Below are 26,878 nucleotides of genomic sequence, written 5' to 3'. Positions count from 1 at the left end.
TATATGGTGATGAATATTATTCAGCCATATACTACTATCAACATATAATGGGGAGATAGTTTATCCAATATTCCAATGTGAAAATGCAAAGGTTGGATTTCTGCACACAAAACTAACAAAATTTTAACAGCTCATTTTGAAAATTGCATCCTATGGATCTGCTCTCTCTCTCAGACACCTGGGTGCACTATGTTTTGCAAAGCTAGTTTACTCCACTTCTATTCAACACATATACAGCATTATGACATTTGTTGTAAATAATTAATCCAATAAGTAACTTGCTTAGTAACTCTTTCCCCTTCATTAATAGTAGTAGGCATCAAATGGAACTCAGGCATGGTGGTTAGATGAAACATCTGGTGGATGCGAAATGCAGCAATTAGACTTAAAAAAATAACATGCACAAAGCCTTGACACAACAGTGTTTATGCTTAGCGCTGATCGTTTTCTCTCTGCTCATTCTTGTACACATTGTTAGCAAGAGGACTTTCATCTGCACTGACAATACCCATAATGTACTCGAATTACTAGACCATGTTCCTGCACTTTGGAGAGGAAAGGGAAAGGACACATGAGAAGTGACACACACAAAATAACAGAATACAGCCTAACGCTTCTAAGTGCTGCTTAAAATACATCAAGAGTGTTATCCACAGGGGGGAAATAATTTGCACCCTCATAGAAGATATACCAGTCAGCAAGATGGAAATGAAAGTACAGCAGCTGAGGCATGAAGTAGAGCACCACTCAAACACTCAAGCCTTTCTGAAGAAACAGGTGGTGTCTTATTCTTACCCACATCCTTAGAGAACAAAAAAAATGAGAGACGGTGAAGGATTAAGGCTCTTCTTATTTCTCAATATCATAAAAAAAAGACAGAAGACAGAGCACTGTGCCCAACACTGCATGAAATGTGACATTTAAAACTATGTAAACTCTATGTACACTGGTGACATACATTGAGTTACACATAAGTAATACAACGCTCACATGTATCTGAGGACAAACTTTTCCATTTATGTGGATTAAGAGTTTAAACACAATTTGAAAAGGGGGGTAAATAACTGTGGCTCAAAATTCTCTGCAGTGTGAGATATGTATACATAGGGTATCTCTTTAGGTATCAACTCAGGGAGATTCCTTAAAAATCCTCCATCACCAACATGTAGTTTGTCCCCACCCTGTGCACAAGGCAATGTGATCTGCCCCTAAGCACACAGATTGCTTGAGATCCACGCAGATGGTAATCAGTATTGCCATCTCCAAGCATTCAAAAATCATGACTCAAGCCTATAAGATCATAAGTGGAAATCATGAGATTTAAAAAATAATCAATGTTGAGGTATTTTTATTTGTCTTCTGAGCCTTTAGGGTGCACTCAGTTTGTGTTTTCGGGCTGTTTTCTGCAGCGATGAAGGTTAGAACCTTGCCTTTAAAAAAAAATGAAAGCTGAGATTTTCATGTATTAACTTGCTTCCATGAGCTGGGCCTTAAAACAAATACCAAATATCATGATATTCGCAATGAAGTTATCAGAGATAGCAACACAGAATCAGTTTGTTTTACCCAAGAGCCATTGTGGTTTTGGGGCAGGAAATAGTACCACTGACATCTTTAATGTTCAAGAGCTCCAGAAAAAGACACCGGAACACCACCAACCACTGCATGTGGTTTTCATAGATCTAAAAAGGGTATTAAGGCAGGTGACAGCTGCTCAGGAAACAAAGCTGAAAAATATAGAAGCCTGGATCCAACAAAGCACTTCATGAACATGCTTAACTCCAAGCATATGAGTAATCCCATTGTCTTCAACTATTTGCTGGGCCATGGGCTTAGATTATTACAATCATCCATTCATTCAATCGATATAAATCTGACAGGATCAGAGGGTGTTCTCTGTTTCCTTTCAGATGAGATGAGTTACAAAAGAAGGGTATGTACTTGTACTTTGCCTATTCATTTCCTTCCTTGCTATTGCTGAAACCAGATGAAAGAACTTAAGGCCAAAATTTTTTAAAAGGTGCCTAAAGATGCAAATAGCTGCCAAAGGGGATTTAAAAGGACCCGAACTACTAATTCTCAAAGGAAAATACAGATATGTATGAAAAAATAAAGATAATTAAATTAATTCTACCATGTCATAACTAATAATTGTTAATGGCTATTGTAGTTTATTGTGTTATTTCTCCCTTTCATTCAGAGACGGGGGGAAATCAAATGGGGATGCTGCATTATTTATGCTTTTTATCATTCTTGTAATTACTTCTTCTGTCTCTCTTCCTTTTATTTTTTTTAATTATTATTATTATTTTTGTTATGAAACTATTTAATCAACTTGGGACCTGATTCTGCAGTTTTTATTTTTATTCAGGCAATTTAAACCCTTATTAATGTTTGGTTCTTCTTATGCAAACTGAATGGAGAGACTGGAAATTCTAGAGATACAGCTACGCAATCAGTTCAATTAGAATTCTAAGGCTAACAGATGTGCCAAACATATCCTGGAAATGCAGATTATTAGTCTGACTTGTATACCATGTATGGAAATTACTTCAATATAAAGCTTTACTCTGAAGGATGAAAGTGCTTAAAATCATCCTTTATGGCAGTCTCATTGGCCGAGGACTACAGAGGGCGTGGAGAATATATTTCTTCTACCTCAAAAGGAGGTGCCTTTATGTCAGGAGATAAAGTGCTTGGTAAGGTTGGACAGTGTGAGGAAGCTTACCCTGCCACTGCTTGTGATTGTACCTATTTTTGGAAAAGCATAAGACTTCAGGAGAAGACCTGAATTTACACCAACTGAGGATCTGCTCCAGTCTCCATGATTACCAATCCAGCACTAAGTACCCATGAATGTGTCAGGAGCACCCTACCTCTGCAGAGTCCCACAAAATCTATTTTGCTTACCTGCATTTGTGTCATGTCACTTCTCACACTCCTGTCCATTCCTGGGTGTACCCTGAGAAATAGTGTTAAAATGACAGTAAGAAATACAGACATGACAACATCATTTCTATTAAAAAAAAAAAAAAAGCTCCCTTCCTCAAATGATATGTCAGCATAGTGGGCAGGATTTTCTTAGATAAGTATGCAAAGAGTCTTCAACTTCTGCAGTATTTTGTATTTAAAGTAGTTTAACAAACTCCGAAGTAGAAATTACATCTTTTCAAACAGAGAGTTGCACTTTTTGCAATAAACTCACTATAGTTTTTTGTAATGGAGTGTTCATCTTTTTTTTATCTCTGCACCAATATAAATGAAATAATAAGAAAATAAACTTTTGATGGCCTTTACATAATGACACTCCTGCTAAGATATCAGTTTAGAAATCCAGTATCCTACAGTTCAAACAGCTGCTTTTAGCTAGCTAATCATTTATTTCTCATCTCTGCACATTAAATTTGTAATATGTGCATTTTCTCATCCACTTTATGTTTTTAGAACAATGTGACTATTACACTATTTTTTAAATCTTTTTCAGAGTTTTTATTAAGTTAGAACCAACTAAGTTAGGCCTCAGAACCACCTAGTGATATTTAGTCTTGAGAGGACAAGCTGTGTCAGTTTTTTACTAGGTCATGTTTTCTGTGGAGGTGACGGACCTTGGAAAGGAAACTGTGTGAGCAGCAAGGAATGTCTCTTTCTGCCTTGGTCTCTGATTAGAGTCAAATTCTTGAGGCAAAGTTGCTGGCATCCCAAGGCCAAAATCAGGAATGAAACTCATTGTGCTGGATACTATACAGAGATGAGGGAAGACATGTCTCGAAGAGCTTACAATTTAAGTTCACTCAAAGTTTAGAGCTTCAGATTTTGTGATTGGGACAAAATCTTTTGTGAGAGCTAATCGTTTTAGGCCTGAATCAATGGCCATTGAAGTCAGTGGAACGCTTTCTAGGACCTAATTTTGAGTCTGGCCAGCAGAGCACAGAGGCAGTTATTGCAAATTTAATGTCTTCCACCTCATTCCAATTAGCTGAGAGGATAAAGAGATAAATGGTGAAAAAGAAAGGTGAGGAGGAAGAGTATCAGTTAATTGTGCATATTGCAGTCATGTTGTCAGTATAAGTAAGTGCATTTTAAAATTTACCCAAACATCAGGTCTTAGCAATAAGGTAAGAAATAGCTCAGCAGCAAGTCCAGACAAGTGTCCTGGGTCTACTGTTGTAATGAGGTCACTTAGGGAAATAATTAAAAGCCGGAAATGGGTGAAAAGGCTTGTCCCAGTTTTATGGTAACCTCTACCCAGCTTTACTGAAAGGTTTGTGAACCTCACCAAACCTGGCTGAAAATCCAAGCTGAGTTTTGGTTTGGTAACAAAACCGGAAGCTAGTTGAGTTTTGCATGGATTTAGTTTTTCTTACATATTCACACAGCTCAAGCTGCAGCTTCACTTGTTAGGGTTTATAACAGCCATAAAAACCCAGCAGATTTACAACAGTGAGCATAGAGAGTCAGTAGAGGACTCAATTATTAATACATTTTTGGTTTAAATTTGTTTAGCTAACTAGCACTGTGATAATCAAGTACTATGTCCTAGGGCACAAACCATTGCGGGGAGAGGGGTTTTTAGGGCCTGCCAGCTAGGGGATATGGAAGCAGCTTGCCAGATTCTGAGAACTATTTACTTATCGTAATTGTAGTATATCAGTAGCAGCAGGACATAATGGATAGTGGCTTTCCCAGTCCAGCTCATGACGACTATTCCACACATGTAGAAGAAAGCCTGGAAATGGACTTGTAGAGTAATCAGACTAACAGAGCATTGAGGCTGGCATCATTACTGGAGTAAAGGAGGTAGAGAAAAACATTGTCAGACACAAGGCAGCTAAGCAGGAAGGGGCAATGCTGCGCAGAGTCTTAAAGATGATCACAATGAGCATGTGACTAGGGTTAGATGAAAAACAATTCTGAGGTTTCAAAATGTGTTCTGTATCAGTATAAAAAAAAATCAAGACCTTTCAAAAATTTTCACTAAGTAACACAAAAAGCAAGAGCCCTGGTATTGAATAGCCAATAGCCCAGTAGTTAGCACATGCATCTGGGATGTTGGAAACCAAAAACTCAATTCTGTACATGAGAAACTTTTCCTGATAAGAGTTTTGTTGAAACTGGTGTATTCTTGGGGAAAGTTTTGGTTTTGATTATCTTCTTGTCTGAAAATGACAATATTTTGTTGAAAATTTCTCAACAAGTTCTACTTTCTAACAGCTTTCAAAATGTCATCTGATATTTCCATGCCATATTCCACTGACATTTCAGTTCTATTTTCTCAGTATGAATATGATGTCAAGGAAAGTGTCCAATACCACTTCTGCTTCTTGTTACACAAAGAAAATAAGACGCCATTCTGACCTAACTCTGTTGTGTTTGAGTACTATAAATATTAGGATATGTTCTGAAACTCCCTGATCAAGGTGTGTTCGAGCTGCCATAGTTAAACACAAGCTGAATGAAGGATGTGAGTTGTGCTCTGAATTTCCTTCTTTTGTGGGTTTCCTTAATTGTCATAACTTTATTATTTTACTACAATAGATTTTACATATGAAAGTCTCACAAAAGCTGAAAAATCTCTTATGGCTGCGACAGAATACTAGGTATCCACTTTTAACTGAGACATATGCCATCTAACTTTGAATGCTTAAGCACAGTGGGTCAGTGAGCTTATGCCTTTGTCATTCTGCTCTAAAAAAGAAGTCCACACCCTATGCAGAATCCAAACTCACCTCCAAACAGAAGTTGTTTTTTTTCCTGAACACAAAATTAATAATGAAATAAAAGTTCAGCTTAAACTTTCTTTCTTACACATAGGGCTGGTCTACACTACGGGGGGAAATTGATCTAAGATACGCAACTTCAGCTATGTGAATAACGTAGCTGAAGTCGAAGTATCTTAGATAGAATTACCTACCGTTCTCACGGTGCGGGATTGATGTCCGCGGCTCCCCATGTCGACTCCGCTACCACCGTTCGAGTTGGTGGAGTTCTGGGATCGATAGAAGCTCATTTGGGGATCGATATATCGCATCTAGATGAGACGCGATATATTGATCCCCGAGAAATAGATTACTACCCGCCAATACGGCGGGTAGTGAAGACGTAGCCATAGTTGCTGCTGGGTTCCTTCCTCCAGTGTGCTCAATCCACACCTTTGATCCTCTTTCTAGAGAGACATTCCCTCTTTTCATATATCTAGGAAGCCTTAGTGAATGAGCTGAACTTAGTTAACATTTCCTAGCCTGTTACAAGAGCACTTCAAGAAACTGGTTAATTGGATGGCTTGTTGTGCTTAGCTACTGAAGGTTGTGATATATATTTCATTCTGAATCTCCTTTGCATTCATGATTTTCTGTCACTCTAAAAACTGTGACTGTGCAAATTTCCCTTTTTGTAGACGCTAGTTTTTAGCCTAATTTTCCACTGCTAGTCATCTGTGCTAATGAGGCAATGTGACAGTAGCACACTAACATTAGTCTCAGGTGTATGTGGTTGTACTAGAGAATCAGGCCCACTGAATCAAATTCACCTTCAATATAACCTCATTGACTTTAACAGAGTCAGATACGGCTAATGTCAATGGAGTTACACCAGGGATGAATCTGACGCCGTACCTTTGTTCTGCAAACAGTAATTCAATGCATGGATTAAAATGCAGTAGCACGGCATCTGCTCTAGTTTACCATCTAGAAAAATAAGTCCAAGTAGACAAATATTTTAGTTCATGGACTGAAATTCATTGAAAAATAAATTAGTCAGACATTAGCAGTGAACCTGAATACATAAAACTTTGGGAACATTCTGAGCAATCAAAACCACCATATATGTTCAATAGCTCGCTTGTTATAAACAGAAATCCACTATTTTTTAAAAAGGGCAATGGAAATACCGTTCTCACTCCCCTTAGTGTTTATTGCTCTTCTATACATCAATTCTTAAAGATCCTGGCCAATGTTTTAAAAGATTTTTACCCACATATCTACACCAGCGACACCATCACAGGACCTAACCAGATCAGCCATCACCGGTTCATTCACCTGCATGTCCACCAATGTAATATACGCCATCATATACCAGCAATGCCACTCTGCTATGTACATCGTCCAAACTGGACAGTCTCTATGGAAAAGGATAAATGGACACAAATCAGATATTAGGAATGGCAATATACAAAAACCTGTAGGAGAACACTTCAACCTCCCTAGACACACAATAGCAGATCTTAAGGTGGCCATACTGCAGCAAAAAAACTTCAGGACCAGACTTCAAAGAGAAACTGCTGAGCTTCAGTTCATCTGCAAATTTGACACCATCAGCTCAGGGTTAAACAAAGACTGTGAATGGCTTGCCAACTACAAAACCAGTTTCTTCTCCCTTGGTTTTCACAACTCAACTGCTGGAATAGGGCCTCATCCTCCCTGATTGAACTAATCTCATTATCTCTAGCTTGCTTCTTGCTTGCACATATATACCTGCCCCTGGAAATTTCCACTATATGCATCTGACGAAGTGGGTATTCACCCACGAAAGCTCATGCTCCAAAACGTCTGTTAGTCTATAAGGTGCCACAGGATTCTTCGCTGCTTTTACAGATTCAGACTAACACGGCTACCCCTCTTCAAGAATTGTTGGCTGAATCTTTATGTGGACAAAAATCAACAACAAATTATGGACCAGTCCTTTAACTGAGGTCTGTCCAACCAATGTATGTACCTGCAAGTGAGAAAAAGTTATTTATTTCAAAAATCAGTGGGATGAGAGGCTGCCTTAGCACACATTTTTGGTAACAATCGCATGTACATTGCATAGTCACAAGCATAATCATACATTGTCTGTGCATCCAAGACATTCATTGATTTCAGTGACAAAGCACAGGTCCAACACCTATCTCGTGATTCTCAAAGAACATTAGAATGCATCCAATTCTCTCAGGTTTAGTTTCATTTTCATTAAATAGAAGCCATTAACCTCTGTATCTCCCCCCGCCCTCCCCTCAGCTATTTTCTGCTTCCCACAACTCCTGCATGGCCTCAGAATATGAGAAAAACAAAGATTGCCTAAAGCTATCTTCCACCTCCTTCATCCCTGCCCAGAGAACTGAGCAACAGAGTCAGTCCCAATGCGGTCTGAACAATACGCATTCCACGGAGAGTTGTTTTCCCCCCTCACTTCTACAGTAGGTTGGCTCATCCACTGAGTGCAGAGGAGTTAAGCTGGGGGAAAGTGCCACCTTTCTCTTTCATGCAGTTCATACAAGTCTCTCTTTCCGTGGCATTTCTGTAGCTTTTTTCCCTTTCCCACACCATACATTTGGTTCTTTCTCTTAAATTGATATAAAATTAGCCAGGATTAAAATATACTTCATGCATGAATTGCCTCTATGTTTGTGTATCTGTAGAAAACAAGTGCATTGACTCATTCTCCTTATAATAGCAACGGTAAATTACTGTTTTCACCAAGCCTGTCGCACAAAGGTTGCACATGATGTAATTTTCCCCACTGCTGTTCAGGGTCCTGGGTATCAGATTTTCTAAATCTTGCACAGATTTGAAAATGTTCTCTCATACTGCTTTACCTAAGCCTTGATCCTCATAACAACAACATTAATACATTTAGTTTCTTTTCATGAATTGACCTGCAACACACTGGGACACTTGTGAATCTGTACACCATTCGAGTCTGCTCACTTAATGTTTTGGGCAAATAAATTGCAGCATATGGGTTGCTGGAGTAATGTTCAATGTGAGTATTCCCTTGGCATTTGATATTTGTGCTGCAATATTTGAGGTGCGATTGATCACATGGTATTCCATGACAGACTTCCAAGGCATTGGCATGAGCACGTTGGGTGTGACTCTTCGCACTAAGACACATTTTCACAAGTTTTATTCACCTATACCTGTCATTATTTCTCTAAATGTGATATGTCCTGCCAATGGATTTTTCCATTGACTGTAATCATGACTCCACTAACTCTGCACAAATTGTTCTCATGTGCAAAAATAGCATGGTATAAACAAGGGTTCATTGCAGTTGTGCATGCACCAACATGGCATATTTTCCATGGCTGCATATGTCTTCGTCTGTACACAGTGGTATCTCTGTGCTTGCACAAACTCATTTTACATTTCAAACAAGTGCATATGATGTTGAAAGTTGTGCAAATGTAGTCTCATATGTTTGATTTCTTGTCCAAGTAGACTTTTATAGCTGAGGTATAAGCCATTTGAAAGCAGGGGCTTATTGTAGCAATAGTGTCACAAATTTATTCTCCCAGTGGCTTTGATCATCCTTCTTGCAGTACAAGCCTGAAGATGAAAATCTTCTGATGTGATTGCTACACCTCCCCTTTCAGACTGGATTGTTCTAATTAACAAATCAATCCAGCCAGTAGGTCTGGAAATTTTAACCTAGTAATTCTGTAGAAGTAACAGTGGGCTGTTTCCTCTTACAGCATCCCTTGCACTAGTCACAAAGAAACAAGGAAAGAAACCACAGAGGCTGCATCAGTCACTCTTAAATATACTTGTTTGCATCCATCTCATTTTTAATAGTCTCAAAATACTGACAATATGGTGAACTTTTATGAACTGGAGAAAAATAAACGATGTTATCGTTCCAGTGCCAGCGCCAGTGCCAGTATCGAGTGCCAGCGTTTGAAATTGATCTACAATTTATTTAATGAGAAGTTCCTAATCTATAGTAGATTTAAAAAAAATATTTAGGAAGTTTTAACAAGGTTTACAAATCCTTGCCATGTAAATATTAAAACCAATTCATTTTAGACACAATATAATTGTGTGCCTCTTTAAAAAAGTATCAGAATCTGCCATTCTGCATATTCCCTGTCCTGCAGAATTAATAAAGATGATTCTCCATCAGCTGCAATGGCCCTCTGAGGCAAGGTAGGGGAGTGAGTGCATATAAACACCTGCCTGACTGGAGGGGAAAAAAAAAAAAGAATTCCTGTAACAGAGAGACAGAAAAAAGCAAAGCCAGACACAAGCCCCAAAAGACTGTGCCATTTGTCAGCAGTTTCAGTCACCTGCAATCTCAGTAGCAGAGTCTTGTTCTTGCATTTCATTAGGTAGCCAGTAATAAGAAATGCCATGGAAACACAAAAGGTGACCTTTCAAGAATATTTTAAATTATAACACCAGTAGTTAATTTTGCTGGGAAACTTACTAATAGCTGCATAGTCTTTGGGATAAAATATCAAGTAGAGTTTTATGAAAGTTTATTCTTTGATGAATTCTTGGTTAAAATCAATATACCATGTAAAAAGAGACAAATGGATCAACAGCAGTGATTATGGAGCATGCTGATCTGACTAACGTGTTATTAGCCCACAGATTTATTAGTCTGATTTGAGCCACTATCTGCTTCCCTCACAGTGAACACTTTAATTACAAGCCTAGAACTAAGTCAAACTGCCTGTTTTTTGTTTTTCTTTTTGATACAATGCTGCCCCCCTCTGGAAACATGCACCTAGGATCCTTTGCTGTTTACAGTATTTAAACTTCAGACCTAGCAAGCCTGATTCTGTGAAGCTCACTAATAGATTTTTTTTTTTGATTTTCAGAAATACTATCTTCTGCTATAATATCACTGTGCAAACATACTTAATGGGTATCAAGTAGCTTTTGAGTCAAACTATATACAAAAGTGTTTAGAACCTTGAGATCTGAAAGACAATTATTCTTGTATAACACACATTCCTGAAAGACATGTATGTGTACATAGCATTCATGTCTGTTCAAACTGAAAAATATTTCCAAACTGTAATGCAACTTATGTATTAACAGCAAAAAGTCCATTAACATTGCACTTGAGCAAAGAGCTTTTGTGACACGAGGTTGGAATATATAATTATGAAATATGCAGACAGGCATATATGCCACTGTATTTATCTAGAATACAAAAATGAAGTGTGATGTGTACATTACATAATGCATCTTTTCTGAGTTATTTTATGATACATATATTTATCATTATCAGCCACCAAATGTAATGAACACATCAGTCACTGAAGTTGCTCATATTTTATATAGTGAAGTGTTACTCATGTGCAGCAAAATTAAATGAAACACTATTTTAATCAATGAATAAGACAGTTAAAATGAATAGCCAGTATGACTATTAACTAAAGTGATCTGGCAAATATGTATTGAAGTATCAATTAACAGCAGACATTAGCATATGAATCATGATGCTATTTTTCCAAACAGCATATGCTCTTTTTTTTTATATGCTCTATGAGACATATGTTCCCATCATTTGATCTGCTGCACTCACTGGTATATAGATTGGAGTCTTCAAAAGGGTTTCTGCACCAAAATCTGGGTTTTAGGTAACATGCTTCAAAACCAGCATCTTTTCCAGCCAGCATTCAGAGTATGTTTGTGGCAGCAGAAGGGGCTCACCAGGGCTGTAGTCAGAACAAAGAAACCACCAGTGCACTATATGAGACTGAGGAACATGGAACAAGAGCAGAAATTAATATTGATCAGGACAGTCAGCATCAGCACGTTTATAGAATAGAAAATGCTGCCACCCTGACTTCCCATCGCTTAACTGGAAATACTGGTTGTGACAAGTACTATAGATCTGTGCTCAGTACGATGATCACCAGTAACAATCTTATGTAATATGAAGGGTTACCTAAACACCTCTTGCTTGTACCCCCTTTCATCAAGCACCTAACCTAGGAAAACCTTTCTATTCACAAAGACTACCAAGAACTCTCCTCTCTAAAAATACTACCTGTAAAGCTAAACAATTAGGTCTAATCCTTCTCCCTTTGAAGTATATGGCAAAACTTCTAATAGACCAGATTCTCCCCACTGCCCAAGTTCCACTCAATGTAGGGAAGTGGGGAGAGCTTTCAAGAAGATGATTACAGCTCTGATTCTGAAAGATAATCTATGCTAGCCCTGGAATTAGTTAGATGAACCTAGGGACTGCTGTAATTTATGCCATTTCTGTATGGTCCCTATGCATTACATGGACAGTGCTAAGGCTGAGATTATATTGGTGAATCTAGCCCATGTACTTTGATAGGAGCACGAGAAAAAATCTGCAAAAATTAAGGCCTATTACGGAACAATCCTTCAGACCTGTCTGCATAATGTATGTGGTTTCACTGATGCTTTGTGCCTTTCATAACTGTAATATGGTTTCATGAGTTCACAGAAAAGATGGAGAAAATCACGAGATGTGAATTCTTAACACCTGTTAAATCAATACAAGTACATTGTGTAACAGTAGGCATATGTGATTTTCCATTTGCATGACAAAAACTATGTGATTCATGTTTTCAGAAAACTGATTAATTGATACTGCTATGTCTGTGTGTGTGAGGGGCAATCCAGAAAGGAGAGGAGAGAGCAATAGGCATGTAATTTAGCAAGTACAAATCATAGAGCTGTATCTTGGGAAGACTATAAGTAGATCTGTGCTCAGCTAGACAAATGCAGACATGCAAAGTATTTATGGCCTAGTTATTACCATAATCAAGACCAAGTCCCAAATTAGCATGGATGTGGAAAGCCTTTCATATAAAGAGACACCAGACTTGGAGGGTTTGATCTGATGGATGGTCTACATATTCCCCTGTGTGCAAATTATTGCACATATTTCTGGTTTATGTAGCTTTTCCCATTCAGACACACTAAGCCCTAACAACAAACACCCAGCTTCAAAAATAACCAATTGAAGTTTAGTCTATGCATCCGTAGACCAATGTACCATTTATCCATGTAAAGTAAAAAAAAGCATCTGACTGAATCTTGGAAATTTTCTCTACTATGGCTGAACTATTGTAAAGGTACGTCCACACTACCCGCTGGATCAGCAGGTAGTGATCAATCTATCGGGGATCGATTTATCGTGTCTCGTCTAGATGCAATAAATCGATCACAGAATGCTCTGCCGTCAACTTCAGAACTCCACCAGGGTGAGGGTACGTCTTCACTACCAGCCGTGTCGGTGGGTAGCAATCGATTTCTCGGGGATCTATATATTGCGTCTCATCTAGATGCGATATATCGATCCCCGAACGCGCTCCTGTCAACTCCGGAACTCTACCAACACGAATGGCGGTAGCGGAGTCGACAGGGGGAGCCACGGATGTCGATCCCGAGCCATGAGGATGGTAGGTAACTTGATCTAAGATACTTTGACTTCAGCTACACTATTCACGTAGCTGAAGTTGTGTATCTTAGATCGATCCCCTCCCCTAGTGTAGACCAGCCCAGAGAGGTAGAAGCGGAGTCGACAAGGGAGCCACAGCCATCGATCCCGTGAGGATAGGAGATAAGTTGATCTAAGATACGCTGACTTCAGCTAAGCTCAAGTTGCGTATCTTAGATCGATTCCCTTCCTCCCCCCAGTGTAGACCAGGCTTAAGAGTACACTTATTTCAACTCTAGTGAAATGTCAGCTTTCCATTGCCTTATGTTCATTTATTATTACATTCCATAATCTACATTAAGTTTATAGCTCTTTCAGTAATACTGTGCTAAATATTGAGTACAGCATAGTGAAATAGAAGGTAAAATTATCATTTGTAAGCTATCTGCTTTGCTATAATTACTTCCCTTAGGAGTACAAACTAGCCTTTTGTTACTTTGATAGCCACAGTTATTTTCAAATGAAGCAGCAGAAAGCTAAAGAGATGGATGCATATGTGAAGAGCCTTTAATCACAGACATGACCATACCTAAAGAAGTAGCACACCACTTCATTAGCATAATGTACGTGCAGCTTCACAGCTAAGATGTATTTTTTAAAAATCATCTGTAAATTACTAGTAATAGGAAAATCTGAAGAGTTCTGAATCTGATTTAAACAAAAAGAACCAAGACTGCAAGTCACAAATCATCATGGATTAATGATCATCTCAAAGGCAGTAGCAAAACTACAAAACAAAAACTCCATCATTTTCCTTTTATTTTATTCTATTTTATTTTCTCCTCCCTAATATAGAAAGTGCACATCTTTTAAAATTTCTACACAGAAGACTGGAGTGAAGGTAGCATGCAGCAGGATCAGTTCCCATTCTGTCCCTTCCCCCCACTGAACTCTTCAGCTCCTACAATTCCCTCTTTCTCAGTCCCTGTACCACTTAACACAATATAACGATGATCAACAGGCGCATCACTTCATAACTTAGGAACTCTTTTACTTGGGCTTAGGAAAGGTTAGATATCACACAAGAGAAGTTTGGTACAGAGTAATTCCACTCTTCTGCCTGTGGGAGTAGTTAAGTTTGCATTTCCCTTTTTATGATGCTGGAGTTCATAAAAGGACAACAAAGCAGCTCTGAAGACAAACTAGTCTAGATAAATATCAACCCCTCTCTTTAATCATATGGTCCTTTTTTAAACATTTATGAAGGGAAAAGATTGGTCCTAAAATCTAGAGTACACATGTAGCATCATCATTATATAGCCTTTGGGAAAGATGCAGGCACATAAGCAGAGGGGCTGTAACTTATAGGAAAGTATAATTGGAGTTCAGGGGTTTGATATCTTTATTTTTCCTTTGAAATGAGGAATTGCATGCTTAGTTATTTCAATAAATGACTTAGTGTATTGAAATTTTAAAACACTAGCTGTGTGCTCTAAATGATGCGAAGATAGGTGCTAAATAAATAAAATTAGCAATTTAAAAAAATATTTGAGAAATAGCATGTAATGATATAATTAGAGACTGACATAGTACATATGCATAAAGTGTCAGGATTTGCCATTCCCTGGCTTTTGCGTGCTTCATTGTGCAGCCTTAACATTGCCTTAACTTAGTCCCAAATTCTCTGATGGTGTTGATTTCAATGGTGTTTTGCCCTTTACACCAGAAAATTGGGGGAAGGGGAGGGAATTATTTTTTGTTTTTCTTTCGTTCTATAAGATTACTATTTACAGAAGGAGTTACTGGATGAGAAATAAAATATTTGACCAGGTGGCCTTCTTCAGAACTTTCTTGAACAATGAGAGTGAAATCCTGGCCCCACTTAAGTAGATGGCAAAATACCATTATTTTCTGTGAGGCCAGGATTTTACTGTGAATGTGGCTGAAATCTGAAGTAACATATTGTTCAGCAGGGGCACAAGGTATGATCAGCAACTCAAAGGCAGAATACACCCGAAGTAGAATTGAAATGCTATGAGTAAACAAAACAGTGCCACATGAAAGCCAGAAATACTGAACATGGAGTCTTAGATTACTTAAATGAGGAGACTAAATTTCTCTGACTCCATGGCATTCTAGCTGATGTCAACTACACAAGAGACGAGTATTTTTCATTTGCTAGCTTCACACTAGTCCCCCATAATTAAGGGCTAGATTTGGATAAGCAGCACTTTACTCCATGGTTAGTTCCATTAATTAACTTCAGCGGAATAACTGTGGAGTAAAGTACTGTTCAGTGTGATTAAAGGTATCAGAATCACAGCTCAAGCTGTGGGAATCTCCAGGACTCCATTTAGATTTATTTGGATCATAAAAGGCAGGGGAATGTTATACATGTGTAAATGTAACCTAATGAATATTACCAGAAAAAAAGATAATGTGAGAAGAGAGATCAGTTATTTAAACTTTTTCAACCATGGAACATGGGAAAAGAGTGGAACTTTAGCTTGTCTGTTGATTCATATCAACAAGTGACCTTTTAGACTAAGAATTCTGAACTTTTGTTAACAATGATGGCAACTAGCCAGATCCTTCCATATGCTCCTAACATATCAGTTATATAGGGGGTAAAAAAGTACCTTATATCTAGCATATTTAAAGTACAATGTGTACCATGGAGCAAGGATATTAAAATGCCAATATTTGGCACATAGCAGTTACAGCTGTGTCAGTTAGAGGGTATTAGAGACAAGGTGGGTGAGGTAATAACTTCTGTTGATATGAGCGACAAGTTTTCAAACCACACAAAGCTCTTCTTCAGACCAGTTCTGTGTGGCTCAAAAGCTTGTCTCTCGCACCAACAGAAGTTGGCCTAATAAAAGATATTACCTCACCCACCTTTTCTCTCTTATATTTGACACATGAATGAATGAATCCACATTCCGCTTACACACAGTGGCTGCACTGGAGAACTGCAGCATCATGGTTAAGATGCTTCTTTCTGAGGAATGATCAAATGGTGGGTTCAAATCCTTGCTGTCACAAACTTCTTATGTAACCTTGAACAAGTTTCTCTGTACCTTAATTCCCCATCTGGGAAAAGGAAATACTAGTATCTCCTTATTCCCACTCAGTTAGTCTAATTAAACTATGACCTTCAGAGCAAGGACTGTCTCATACTAAGCATATGTCTACACTGCAATCCAAAGTGTGATTGCAACACAGGTAGATATACCCGCTAAAAAGAGCAGTGGGTGCAGCAGGAATATCTTCAGGAGTACAAGCATGCTGGAAACCCTAGGTACATATTCATGTTGAAGCCTGTGTCACTGCATCTACTCTGCTACTTTTAGCCATACAAGCACAGGTTTGTCTCCCCAGGCTGCAATTACACCTCCAATTGCAGTGTAAACATAACTTAAGTGTTTGCGTAAAAACAAACAAAAAAAACACCAAGCCTAGCAGAGGCCTTATTGGTCCTACTATAATAAACAACATAATTAATACAGTTTGCATTATGATGCCTGGAATTTTTTATTCCTGGTGTATTTTGGATAAACATGTAAACATTACATTTAGTCACAATAGCAAAGCAAAAAGACTAGGTTAGGGTTGTTAAATGTTCCAAAAATTAAATTAAGCTCTGAACTACAGCACTCAATCCAGAGTTTTCCATTCAAGTCAATGGAAAATCTCTCATCATCATCTTCCATTTTAGGGCCCATAGTCAATGAATGCTGGCATTCTGCCTACCCTTTTGCAGGTGTTCATGAGGTAGACTTGGATCCAGGACGTTTTGATATTACAAATTTAATGACTTGCTTGTGTAGTTCACAGGTTGTATTTGCCTTGACTTTTAAAAAAATACGAACATTGAAGAAAAGAGAATTCTTTTCTGAAATTCACCAAAGCTAGCCAGGACTACCAGTGGTGAGACAATGTAAATTAATGATCTGTAAAGACCTTTCTCCCAGTTCAAGTGTAAACTTCAACATGGCTCAAGTTAAAAATGGATCATCAAAATTTTCCTTTTAAAACCTTTGTCTATGTAGCTCTGAATGGAATTGCTCAGATTTCCACATGGTGTTGGAGCAGGGCAGGGACAATACTTCCTGCAATAGTGATCCTGGAAAGCTTGCTGTACTTTCTAGTCAACTGGGAGCTTATTCTTTCTGAGGCCAGAGAGAACTGGGGATGGGGAACAATTAAACTCTGAGGGCACTTAACACTTCTATTCAAGTATAACAAATTTAAAATCACTAGGAACAATGAAAACTGCAGCTCACAAAAGGACTTAAACTACAGAATCCTGCCAAAATATAAAGAAATCAAGATGCAGCCAGGGTCTGTGTTTTTTGTCTTGAAGCAAATTATGACTAACACATATTGACTGGCACTTTTATTAAGCCCTTTATATTAAGGTCAGGGAAATTCTGCAGCTGCCAGATAGTCATTCATATACTACAGTTATTAGTAATATTTTTTGTTTTTAAGCAGACTCAGATTTCTGATCAGCTGCAGCTCAGTTCATGTATCAGCTCTTTGACAACTGAGTTTATTAAGATGGGAATGTGAAAAACTGCTACAATTGTATTTTAATCCTCACAGAGCCAAAATAATTTTTTAATTAGCAAAATAGCTTGAGAACTCATGGATCCTGTTCTCATGGAAGTTTATAGCAAAACTACAATGTGAACAGGGTCAAGCTAGGTGTCCCTGTTCTCAAACAATTTCCCCTCATCACTTTACTTTCTCTACAGCCCCCATTCTTGATGGGCAAAAAGGATTGTGTTTTTCAATCACATTAGCTCAATTGGTCAGCCAATCATGTTGTAGCCTAGTGAGAAGCCTATTAAATTATATTTAGCTAATTTAATTGAGCTAATCTGACTGAAAAAATATCTTTATACCTGTGAAGACATACCCTAACTGTTAAGTAGAGTGACATGTCATGGCCATAAACTGAAGGAGATGGAGTGACAGAAACACTGCATGAAAATTATTCCAAGCTGCTCCTTTGACATACACTTTTAATCAACATTTCACAACCATATATGAAATACACAACAGGCAGACTGTAGCTATCACATGTGATCAAAGAATAGTAAACCCTCAGCAGGAGAGAAGGTCCCAAATCAAAATAGTCACTCTGCCTGGTGACAGCCACTACTTTTGGTGAAAGCAGATAACCTGAACTCAGACTACTGTAAGGTGAACGTTTGCTACATCAAACACAACATGCACCACACAAAAAAACCCCTCAAGACAGAGATTTTATCATACATCTTAACAGTCCTATGTAACCACCAGGAGCAGCATCTGAGGACTGACACACCTTTTGGAAATAGGGGATGAACAGAGATGAGAACTTCATTGTATGTTGCTGACTGTACAGGATGAAGCCACCCTATAACTACCTGCTGCAGGTCTCTTTTGCCTTCCTCTGAAGCGTCTGGTACTGGCTACTATCAAAGACAGGATACTGGACTAGATGGAGCACAGGTCTGATCCAGTCAGGCAGTTCCTGTGTTCCAATGAAGTTAATCTCATTGGGGTATGTGGGTAAAGGAAATCCTTCCCCTCCCTCTCCCAATGCCTTTTCATTGGGGTGAGATTCCCATGGGATTAGGGCTGCTAGATATTGCCTACCTTTCAGCCTGTTTTGGGTCAGTAACAACCTCCCTGACTTCCCAACCGCAATGATGCCAGGAGGTGCACTTGAGTCACGTGAGGCTTCCCTCTCATGCTGGTAGGTGAGAGATTAGGATATAAGGAGGAGGATCTGGCCTGTGGGTGTAGGAGTGGGGTGCAGGTTGGGTGACCAGACGTCCCAATATGTAGGCGTCCCAATATTTCGTGGTATTCTTTTGGCTTTTTTTTTTTTTTTGCTCCACCAGCAACCCTACCCCACCGCCCATGTGCCCCAATATTTTCTTCCCCTAGATGCGGGGTACAGATGAGTAGGCAATGTGTACCTGGTACTAATACAGTGCAGTCCAGGGGATGGGTCAGGTGACTAGCAGTCAGGGGAGCTGGAGTTTATTCCCAGCTCTGCTACTGACTCACTTGGTGACCTTGGTTTAAACACTTCACTTCTATGTGCCTGTTTCCGCATTCAATGTTTGTCTCTTTCCAGCATAAGTTATTCAGGGCAGGAACTGTCTCTTGCTATGTATCTGTATAGTACCTACCACAGTGTGGCTCAAGTCTCAGGTGCCACTATAATACAATAACATTGTAGTGGTGAAAACTCTCAGGATGTAGTGAATTCAGGTTAAGGTTCATGGGCTGGAAGGCACAGGAATATTTTTGTCCTATCTCTACTCATTACAAAAAAGACAAATAGTCTTTCAGTGTACAGCTTTTCCTTTATTATGGCCCATTGGTCATGACTGATGTTGCTTTAAGGAAAACAGTTAAGCAGTTTAACCTCGAAGCATCACAGAAAGTTACTTTCTAAGAGGATGCAAATAAAGCGCTTCTTATTTTCATGCTAAAAAGAACAAGAAGCAAAAGTAGAGACTTCTGCTAATTCAATCCAAAACCCAAAAGCAGGATACATATGTACATGCTAAATTGTTTCCTTAAGCGACCTCACTGCAAAACAGGCCTGAAAGGTTACACTGTATTTTATAGTATATACATATTACACATTCCTACTAACATAATTCAGTATTACAGATTAAGGTGGCAAGGGAGATGCAGAGTTATGAATACATATACCCTCAACAGTAAGGATAAATATATTATCTCAAGCTTTATTGTGATCATTCCCATTGTAACATTCTTTAAACAGCTGCTAACAACATTTTATAGTTCAGTCCCTCTCTTTCAGTACTTTTTTTTTTTACTAAAGTATATTCTATTTTCAAAGGTAAAAATCTACTATACCAGTTCCTTAAATTAATTTTTTTTAATCTTCCCGCCAAGCTATGGGTTTGGTGGTTGATTCTCCTCTTAGCCCAGCATCCCTACAATACAATAAAACCAAGAAAATAATTCACTTTTAATTGTAAACTTTTTACATTTTGTACATATATATGTGTGTGGGGCTATATATATATATATAGTAACAAATGAGCAAGCTTGTACATCTCATCCAAGTTGTGTACACTTTGGAGCTTCTCAGCATGAAGGCTATTTGTTTATAGCTTTGAAGACTGATGAGCCCATCATACTCTTTCATACAACATGACCTCCAGTGCTCCAATTGCACAAGATACAGGATACAGTAGTACTGTACTGGGTGAGGAAAACTTAGAGGCGTTCAGTTAAAAATTAGCTCAAGATGCATGAAGTAAACAACAATTTAAAATATCTATAAATAGACAGCTGGCTAATAGTTATTACATTCAATAATTTAGCATGATATGCATGACGGCTTCGACCTCCAAAATAATTTAGCGCCTTGAGCTGTGATTAAATGCAGAACATTAATTTTTCCCTCTAGTTGTCAAGCCAACCAAGAGGCCCGTCAAATCCATTTAAATAAAGCCTGCATCATGTAATAATATTAAAGGGAATAAAATATTAATATGGGCCTGTAATAGAACATTGGCCAGAAGAGCTGCAGTAAAGGAGCTTTAATTTATTACACTGACAATCTGTCTTTGTGGTAAAGGTAGCATTTAAAGGTCCACTTAAGGAATATTTTGAGGTTTATGTCTTGGGCTCATTTATAAAATGTTATAATGGTTTTCAGCTGCTGAGCATATTTAGCATCGTCATGGGATCCATAATTTCCTTTATAATTTATTGCTACCAATCTGGAGAAAAAATATTGAGCAAAATTCCTCACCGGTCACTCCAGCAACCTAAATATAGCTGTTACCAGTTATTGCCAATAGCAAAATTAAAGAAAGGTAATTCCCAAACCTGAGCTATTCTTTTCAGGTGACAAATCTGAGGATCTGTCCCAGACTTAGGTGTCAATAGATGTGGTTTTGGGAAAAAATTGATAAATTAAACAGTAATAAGTCACTAGGACCAGACAGTATTCACCCAAGAGTTCCAAAGGAACTTAAATGTGAAATTGCAGAACTACTAATTGTGGTATGTAACTTGTCATTTAAATTGGCTTCTGTACCAGATGATTAGAGGACAGCGAATGTGACTCCAACTTATAAAAAAGGCTCCAGAGGCAATCCTGGCAATGACAAGCCAGTAAACCTAACTTCAGTACCAGGCAAACTGGTTGAAACCATAGTAAAGGACTGAATTATCAGACACATAGATGAACATGATTTTTTGGGAAAGAGTCAATTCAGCTTTTGTAAATGGAAATCATGCCTCACCAATCTACTAGAATTCTTTGAGGAGGTCAAAAAGCATGTGGATAAGGGGGATCCAGTGGACTTAGTGTACTTAGATTTTCAGAAAGCCTTTGACAAGATCCTTCACCAAATGATCTTAAGCAAGTAATCTGTCATGGGACAAGAAGGAAGGTCCTCTCGTGGATCAGTAACTGGCTAAAAGATAGAGAACAAAGGGTAGGAAAAAATGGTCAATTTTCAGAATGGAGAAAGATAAATAGTTCATCCACCAGGGGTCTGTACCAGATCCAATACTGTTCAACATAATCATTAATGATCTGGAAAAAAGGGAGAACATTGAGGTGGCAAAATTTTCAGATGATACAAAACTACTCAAGATAGTTAAGTCCAAAGCAGACTGCAAAGAGCTGCAAAAGAATCTCACAAAACAGGGTGACTGAGCAATGAAATGGCAGATTAAATTCAATGTTGATAAATGCAAAGTAATGCACATTGGAAAACATAATCTCAACTACATATATAAAATGATGGCTTCTAAATTAGCTGTTGCCACTCAAGCAAGAGATCTTGAGGAGTTATTGTGGATAGTTCTCTGAAATCATCCACTCAATGTGCAGTGGCAGTCAAAAAAGCTAACAATGTTGGAAATCATTAGGAAAAGGATAGATTATAAGACCAAGAATATCATATTGCCTGTATATAAATCCATGGTACACCCACATCTTGAATACTGCATGCAGGTCTGGTCATTCCATCTCAAAAAAGTTATATTGGAATTGGAGAAGGTACAGAAAAGGAAAACAAAAATTATTACGGGTACGGAACAACTTCATATGAGGAGAGATAAATAAGACTGTGACTTTTCAGCTTAGGAAAGAGACTTCTAAGGAAGGGGAATATGACAGAGGTCTATACAATCATGACTGGTGTGGACAAAGTAAATAAGAAAGTGTTATTTACTCATTTACATAACACAAGAACTAGGAGTCACCAAATGAAATTAATAGGCAGCAGGTTTAAAACAGACAAAAGGAAGTATTTCTTCACACAACACACAGTCAACCTGTGGAACTCCTTGCCAGAGGATGCTGTGAAGGCTAAGAATGACAATGATTCAAAAAAGAACTAGATAAATTCGTAGAGAATAATCCATCAATGGCTATTAGCGAAGATGGGCAGGGATGCAAAACCATGATCTGAAGTATCCCTAGCCTCTGTTTGCCAGAAGCTGGGAATGGGCAATGGGGGATGGATCACTTGATGATTACCTGTTCTATCCATTCCCTCTGGGGCACCTGGAATTGGCCACTGTTGGAAGACAGGGTACTGGGATAGATGGACCATTGGTCTGACTCAGTGTGGGCGTTCTTATGTTCTTAAATAGGATGAAAAAATTTTAAGGGTTGCACCATAAATGTATGTGTCAGAGTACATCTATACAGCAAAAAAAGCCCTCAGTAGGGAGACTTAGGGTATGTCTACACTGCAGTTAGACACCTGCAGCTGTCCTGTACCAGCTGACTTGGGCTCATGGGGCTCAGGCTCAGGGGTTGTTTAATTGCAGCATAAACATTCCGCTTGGGCTGCACCCTGAGCTCTGGGACCCTCACACAGTCCTAGAGCCCAGGCTCCAGCCTGAGCCTGGATATCTACACCGCATTTAAAAAGCCCTGCAGCTACAGCCCTGCAAGCCTGAATCAGCTGGCACGGGCCAGCTGTGGGTTTTTAATTACAGTGTAGACATACCCTCAAGAGCCCAGGTCAACTGACTCAGTCTTGCAGGGCTCATGCTTCAGGGCTGAAAATAGCAGTATAGATGTTTGGGATCAGGCTGGAGCCCAGGCTCTGAAAGCTGGGAAGGGTCTCAGAATGTGGGCTCCAGCTTGAGCCTAAACATCTACATGGGTATTTTTAGCCCTGCAGCGCAGGCCTCATGAGCCTGAGTCAGCTGACCTGTGCTGCCACTGGGGTTTTGGTTTGGGGTTTTTTGCTGTGGAGATGTACCCTTTAAAAAAAAAAGTGATGACAAACTACTGTAAGTATTTTGGCTGAGAGTTCATAGATTCTAGGACTGGACGGGACCTCGAGAGGTCATTGAGTCCAGTCCCCTGTCCTCATGGCAGGATCAAATATTGTCTAGACCATCCCAGATAGACATTTATTTAACCTACTCTTAAATATCTCCAAAGATAGAGATTCCACAACCTCCCTAGGCAAGTTATTCCAGTGTTTAACCACTCTGACAGTTAGGAACTTTTTCCTAATGTCCAACCTAAACCTCCCTTGCTGTAGTTTAAGCCCATTGCTTCTTGTTCTATCCTTAGAGGCTAAGATGAACAAGTTTTCTCCCTCCTCCTTCTTCAAAACAGTTTTATAGCTGTGAATAGAAATACAGAACAAGTAGAGGAGGGGCCAAAGGAAAACAAGGCAAAGAGCAAATGAACACAACAACTGTGCATGACATTTCAGGCTCTATTTATTTTACTGTCAAAATAAAGGCCTCAATCCTTCTGATTTATGCCTATACTTAAATTAAGTCTCCAGTGGGACCACTCACAGGCATAAAGTTAAGCACGCATGAAAGTCTTAGCAAGACTGGGGCTATATATAAGCATTTATGTAGAGAATTTGGGTATCTCAAACGTCAGACTTTAAGAAAGTTACGAAGCTGAACTGATCTATGCATTTCACAGATCTTTTCTAATTTCTTTAACTTGTTTAGGCACAAATTTTTTGGAAGCTTTGGTCTCTCCATAAAAATCGTAGACTTTCTAAAACAGAGTCAAGACACCATTAGCCTCAGTTACCAAGGCCTCAGTCCCTCACATTGAAGTAAAAGGGAGTGTTGCTATGGGCTCAATGAAAGTAGGAACAGACCCTATATGGCCATATATTCTTGCATAAAAATTCTTCTCTTTTACTCATTGTCAAATAAGTTTTATTAGAACAGTACCCATATCAGTGTAAACTCGTATAGGAATCAATATCTCACTTCCAATGAAACCTTAAAAAAGTTTGAAGACTAAGGTCCCAATCTCGCAAGCCCTAAAGAACATGCTTACCTTTATGCAAGTGAGTATTCACATTGAAGTCAATGTACATAAAATTAAGTACATGTGTAAGTGTTTGCAGGGCAGGGCCTAAGAGTGAAATACATCCCTGTAGAAGACCTGTGGGAGGCCCTTTTTCATGCAGTGACCCTTTGTGATGATGGGGGCAGGGAGGGGAAGGACACAGGGAAAAGACATGCAGAGGCCTCAGCACTCTATACTCACACCAAAAGATAGAAATTTCATCAGCTCCAGATAGGCCAGCACAGAGTTCAGGATGGAAACAGGCTTCAGAAGTAGTGCTGGATCCTAATTTTTTATTTTATTTTGTTTACAGATTCATTTACTTTGCATCCAAGTATAGGTGACACTGAAGGGTAGTGGACATTATTCTAGCTCAGAGACTAAAACTGCAATCCTGGTGGGGCTTCACTACCAGCTATATGACCTAGCCACAGATTGGAGTATGGGGTGAATTTAACTTTCCCCATGAAGTTCCCCGCAAAGCCTGTGTAAGTGAGCTTTGCAAACCAATGGGTAAGTTTCACCCAACATTAAGAATCTCATTAAAAATTATTAAGCCAAAGCTCTAGATTCCCCGACATTCCCTACACAGAGCAACCATTCAGTAAGAGTTAGATCAGCCTTTAAATGTCAGGTACTAAAGCTGTAGGTTTGACTACTCAAAGTGAGCTGGATAATTGACAAAAATGTTCTCAATGAGTACTAGTGATTAAATGAGTTATAAAATCTGGGAGAACAGTAGATAATGCTGCGTGTTCCAGAAAGTTCAAAACAAATTTAATTGACAGTTTTTGTAGTGGAAATCCAGTGCATGAGTTCAATGCAGTCTATTGCTACAGTTTGGGGCTTTTGATACTCTAGGAAAAAAAATAAAGCAGGCAATGTCACTTATGTCTGTACTGACTGCTTTGATCCACATTTTAATTCCTACAGAATAAGGTCCCTGCACAAACTAGTCTGATTGAACATTACTTATTTCTACAACCCCAAAGCAGCTGTAGCTTTAATTAGAGAAAAATATCAAAAGAAAGTAAATTTAGCCCATCGGAATTCCCAGCCAACTTTTGGGTCTGCACCTTAGAGGGTGAATGCTAAGCCTGGCAACCTACCAGAGGAGTGGGCACAGTACAAGTACATTGGTGTAAGAAGAGAAATCCTTCCCCCCAGATTGCAAGAAGCTGCAGAGTTCCTCCACGGGGGCTACTGAAGTTTAATTTGTTTGAGTAGCCTATGTGGTCACTTCCAGAGCACCCCTGCTGGGGAATAGGATGATCCACAATAGCAGCAGATTCTATAACCCCATTTCTCGCTTCTGCAGTCCCATCCATCCTCCCTGTGTACTGCCACTCAAGGAGTCCCCTAGGACAGGGCTGTGTGTCATGCAGGAAGTGCATTATCCCAGAGTGGCCATCCTATGTCCTGTCATTTGCATAGTGTAGCTACATTGATTTCTTTGCCAAAGCATTCTCTATAGCTGTAGAGTCAGGTTCAGGCTTTGCTCGAGTGTAGCAAAGAGAAGGCTCAACTTAGCTAAGACTTTGAAGGCAATGGTCTAATGGAGAAAGAAGAAAAATAGCCACTCAGTACACTGCTGTAATAGGATATAATAATCACAAGCTAAGAAGCACTTCTGAAGTTACAAAACAGTATTTCAGCAGAGGACACATGGGTGCTTACAGAGGGTAGACTGAAACTAAACAATCCATTTGTCAAAGCCATTGCAGTTCCCATTTCAAGGTTGATGAAACAAGAATAAATATTGAGCAAAGGAAGTTAATCAGTAGCTAAAACTCAAATAAATATTCTTTTAAAAATCTGCAGGGACCTGTTGGATCTTGATGGTTTCTCTATCTGCCCTTAATGTTCACATTTTATTTATTTAATTTACATGCTGTATATTTCTAATGCCCGTTTGTATTTTCCACATTTCTTTTCACAATTACTTGTGCCTTTTGCACTCTGAAATTATAGGAATAATTGAATATACAAGAGGGATTGCTAATGTTTGATACCAGCCAAGCAAAGAGGGGGTTTTTTTAAATGTCAATATTTCAGGAAAAATTGCAATAATCCATCTGAAAACTAAGGTGGAAAAATCATCCGTGTGTAAAGTTTTAGAAAGATTCAGAACAAGAGTTTGTTGAGAGGGAAGAAACAGAACTTTTATTAACCGCATAAGTTTATACTGAGACTGCTCAAGCATCTGGATATAGCTAATTCAGAGGAATGACGCTTTAGCATAATCACTTCTACATAGATACTTGTAACATGATACCAATCTGTGTAGCTTCCCTTTTAGCTGTTTTATTTTTTCCATAACACAAATACTTTCAACTGTTCAATACCTTTCAGAACACTTTTCAAAACCATTTAGCCAATTTCTGTTAATTTCAGTTTTATCTG

At 38.7% G+C, this 26,878-nt stretch overlaps 1 long non-coding RNA gene across 1 annotated transcript in view; it reads right to left on the bottom strand.

Annotated features, from left to right (window-relative positions):
* Positions 1 to 1,008: 1,008 nt before the first annotated feature.
* Positions 1,009 to 26,878, bottom strand: part of LOC127047293 (uncharacterized) — an 83,616-nt gene continuing 57,746 nt past the window's right edge. Inside the window, exons 2-3 of the long non-coding RNA XR_007773379.1 lie at positions 2,911 to 2,962; positions 1,009 to 1,430 (exon numbers count right to left, since the gene is read on the bottom strand). This is a non-coding gene — a long non-coding RNA (uncharacterized LOC127047293). The remainder of the gene's footprint in view (positions 1,431 to 2,910; positions 2,963 to 26,878) is intronic.

This window comes from Gopherus flavomarginatus, chromosome 3 (genome assembly GCF_025201925.1).
Source record: "Gopherus flavomarginatus isolate rGopFla2 chromosome 3, rGopFla2.mat.asm, whole genome shotgun sequence".
Taxonomy (NCBI): domain Eukaryota; kingdom Metazoa; phylum Chordata; order Testudines; family Testudinidae; genus Gopherus; species Gopherus flavomarginatus.
The sequence above is the reverse complement of the archived record's forward strand: the minus strand, read 5'-3'. Positions and strand labels throughout refer to the sequence as shown.